This window comes from Mustela lutreola, chromosome 9 (assembly GCF_030435805.1).
Source record: "Mustela lutreola isolate mMusLut2 chromosome 9, mMusLut2.pri, whole genome shotgun sequence".
Taxonomy (NCBI): domain Eukaryota; kingdom Metazoa; phylum Chordata; class Mammalia; order Carnivora; family Mustelidae; genus Mustela; species Mustela lutreola.
This window is the reverse complement of record NC_081298.1, coordinates 29,278,094-29,282,483: the sequence shown is the minus strand read 5'-3', so window position 1 is coordinate 29,282,483 and position 4,390 is coordinate 29,278,094.

Here is a 4,390-nt window from a genome sequence, read left to right as displayed (position 1 = left end):
CTCTCTGGGCACCATCCCCCTTCTAGCTCTTCAGAGCTAGACCCAGGTATCCAGGCACCCACATTCCAGCCCCCTACCCAGTTTATTTCTTTGGAGATTCTGGAACAAAGAACATGTTTGTATGCCTCTGCAGAGATAGAGCTCAGCCCAGGGCCTCCCAGAGAAGCTGCAGCCAGGAAGGAACCCTCACTGGGACATCTCCCCAACTACAGTCCACCCACTGGATGCTCTGAGCCCAGTCCTTGCTCCTGGCTCCACACCAGACTCTGGGGTCTCCTGCCTGTCCTAGCACCGACTCATCCCCAGGCACCCACGTACACTTGACTCTGGCCTTCTCACACTCAGGCTCAGCCTCTGTGGGTTCTGGGTCCTTGACCAGAGTCGGGTGTGGTACCACCAGTGACAGTGGCCTGGGCAGTGTCAGAGGACTTCCAAGGCAGTCCCTAGTCCCTGCTCCTGGAAAGCCCCTTACGGTCACTCCCTGTGTCAGGAGAAGGTGTCCACCAGCCTCTTCCCTGTTTCATCATCCCTGGTGTTCTGCAAAGACAGGGACCAGTAGCCAGCCCGGATGCATCACAGCCCTGCCCGGCCATCTGCACTGTCCTCGTGCCCAGTCCCCCTGCTGCTCCCAGATCAGATAGAGACCTGTGCATGCACAGCCCCACATCTAAGACAGGGACCCATACCTGCAGGACACAGGATAAACCCTGGGGAGAAGCTCTCAGCCCCCCACACTCTGTCCCACCCAGCCAGCATTGACCTGGAGTGTGAACATGACTTGCCCACCGGGCATCTGACCTCTCATTAACCTGCTCTTGAATGGGGTGGGCGCACCCCACGTGAGCCTTCTTTACACACACACACACACACATACACACACACACACACGGATGCTTGAATGCATGCATGGGGAGGGGACCTGGGGCTGCACAGGCCAGATCAGAGTGTATGGGGCAGGGGGCTGGGGCTGGGCCTTATGGTGTCACCTTTCTGTACTTCTGGCCAAATGACCAGAGACGTTGGGGAGAGCTGATATGACATCCTCAGTGAGGGAAAGTATTTGCAGGGTGTGTTTTCCTCTGCCTGCAGCCTCCAGACTTCAGGATGCAACATGCAAACATGTGCTTCTTTCAAGGATCTCCAATGAAATGAACTGAGCAGGGAGTTATCTCTGGAATGTGGGTGCCTGGTTACCTGGGTTCCAAATTCTGTTGGGCTCTGTTGTCAGGAAAGTGAGGGAACCGCTTCCTGGGAACCCCTGACCTGACTTCCTCCTCACACCAGAGCTCCCTGAGGGCCCCCTCCCCAGCTGCTCAATGCTCTCCCTCTACTCCATGCCGAATCCATACAGTGACACCCACACAGCCTACCCACAGTCCCCGTGAGACCCGGGTGCGGACGGTGTCCCCACTGGGAGGACACAGAGCTGGGTTAGGACCAGGCTCCTGCTCATGCCCAGGACTGTGACCCTGGTCAGACCCTGTGCCTCTCAGGACCTCCCCAGTCTCCCCATCTGCACAGTGAGGTCTTCTGGCTTCTACCTCTAGGGACGCCATCAGGGGTAGGACCTCTACATACCTTCTTGCTATCACAGGAGCCTGGGACACGCACGTGGCAATGCAAGGACGAGTTGGGGGCTGGGTGGAGCACAGAACACAGCTCAGAGGGGCCTGGGTCTGCTCTGGGGCCCAGGCAAAGCCACCCTCCTCCGGCCGGTCTCCCAGCCCCTGTGGGAAGGTTGCAGTGAATTGATTCTGACCTTGTCTTCCCGCAACACAGATTTCCAGGGGCTCCCATTAGGTTTAGGCCCAGGCTCCAGGGCCTTGTCCGCGCCCATGTGCTGGACAGTCCCCACAGTGGTCCCTGGCATCCCCGAAACCTGGTCATCCATCCCTGTGGAATCCTCTCCCCTCCAGCGTGGATGGCCTGTGTGACTGCGCTGTAAGGAAGAGAATGGAGCACGTGATGGGATATGGTTTCCAACCTGCTTGAACAAAGTCTGTGTTTCTCCTGGTTCTCTCTCTTATGTTCACTCTCTATCTCTGTCTTCTCTGTGTGTCTCTGTGTCTCTCCTAGGAGCAGGACCTGGGGGCTCTGGGGGAGATGTGAGAAACCTCCTCCCATTTCCCTCTCCTGTCCTGGTGCTTGGTTCATTCTTAAGGCCTCTTCACTCTGACCAAACCACTGACTCTGGAACCTCTTCCAAATGGGGACCCTGAGGCTGCAACAAGGAATGTCCTGACCTTGGTCCCTAAACCAGTGGTCCAGTGCTCTGCCACGTTCTGCAAACCCAGGTCATCAGGTCCCCAAGCCCCCAGGCTGTCCTCTGCTCAGAAGGACCTTGAGGGAATACAAAGCATTTTCCCAGGCCTGGGAGCACAGTGGGTCAGGGATCAAGATCTGAAGCTAACAGACTTTTCTACAAGCCTGTGGGGCCCTAGGGATACCCCATCTCTATGGCCCATTTGACAGAAGAGTAAGCTGAGGCCTTTTGTACTGCAGCCCCATCTCTGGACTTGGGGGGGGGTGTAATATCTTCCTACTTCCAATAGTCCAGGATGGTGATGGACCCCAGACCCCGACCCTGTCCTCTCCCAGTGCCCTGGCAACCCTCCTGGGCCCCTTGGGGACCCCCTGACCATCAACCTGGCCTGTCTCCCATCCCCATGCTATGGGTCTGGGTTCTAGCCAGGGGTCCTGATGCCCCTGCCTCATGGCCCAACTGTCTCTGACATCTTTCTTCTTTCCACCTTGTCACCCACCTTGCTCCCAAGGTGTCTGCCCCTTCTGACCCTGAGCTGGGCAGTCAGAGCGGTGTGTGTGTGTGTGTGTGTGTGTGTGCGCGCGCATGCGCGCACATGACTTTACTTGTCTGGGGATGCCCAAGGTCATGTCCCCATATGGGAGGGGATGGGTAGCTATCTCTGAGGATCCGAGGGTCTCTCACCCCAAAGAGAACCTCATTGGAGTGTTGGGGCTGGCCTAGGACTGGAGAGCAGCCCCACTCCTTGGACTCTGTAACCCTCATTTGTCCTGGCCAGTCCCTGCCTCTCTCGATCCCAGGTTCCCAACTGTCCCTGAGGGTTGGACATGGAAATGCTCAAACTTGGCCACTCCTTCAAGGGTAGGTGGAGGACAGGTGTACCAGGCACACAGGCCTCCCTCCTGAGAGGGCCAGGTGTGCACAGAGGACCTGGACACAGCACCTGTACCATGACCCAGTCCCATGGTGGATGTGCACGAGACCCACGGCTCCACACCTGACCAGTCCCCCATGTTTCCTCACCACCGCCAAGGGCTCTGTGGCCCCAAAGTTCGCTTAGCCCTGGAATTATGCCCATCCTGGGCAGCAAGCCTGAGGGTGCGAGGTCAGGTAGGTGGACATCTGGGGACACAAAGGTCACTGAATACCCTCCACCCAGCTGGCCGGGAATGCAGACTGCTCCCAAGGTCCAGCTAAGTGCTGGTCTGGGCTGGAGGGCCTGGAGGCAGCAGTGGACACTGACTTGTGACGGGGAAAGAGCCATCCACCCCATTCCCCTTCTCCTCTCTTCCTTCTTCCTCATTTTCCTGGTAGTCCAGCCTGTCCCTGGTTGCAGCCCTGGCTGGAGTCAGAGGTGTGGGAAGGAGGCTGGGGAGGAGGGGCCCACCAGCACGATGCCCGAGTGTGAGGGTGTTGTTACTGTAATGAGGGACCCCACAGGCATTCAGGGATTTCAGCCCTTTTCAGACAGGAGCAGTGGCCCCAGGACTCGGCCCCTGTCCCATCCTTCACCCTCCACGAGGCCTCACATCCCCCCAGCCTGGTCCTTGTCTGCAGCCAGTCCTCCCTCCAGCCCCAGGAAATCCATCTGCTCCAGGGGCTGCAAAGTCATTACAAGCTAGAGCCAAGTCAGCCCTAGCGGGCCTGGTTCTGGGTCCGGAGGCCCACAGTGAGGACAGGTGAGGCGGCACAGGAGCTGGGAGAGGGCAGAGTGGGAGGCCTAGAGGCCTCCCTGGAGGCCATGGCTCCCTGATCAGTGCAGACCCTGCTGTGGACCGGCTCCTAGGACATCCAGACCCCAGCCGCAGGCAGGCTCTGGGAGGGAGACCAGAGTGTGGCTCCTGCTAGCTCAGATGTGTCACTCTGTCCTGTGTCTACAGCGTGCCCCACCAGCTGCATTCTCCCTCCTAGTCAGCCAGCAACACACTCGGGGCCAAGAAGAACAATCCATCATCCAGCTCAGGGGCCAGTGTGTGGCTGAGCAGGCAGGGCAGGGCTCACTCTGGGGTCAGGGAGTCTCGGGCTGGGCTAACGGGGGCTCCGGAGGGCTGGCTTCCAGGCCCTCCGCTGACCAGTCCTGTGACTGGAGCCATTGGCCTCCCCTCTCCGGGCCTCGCTCTCTGCCTC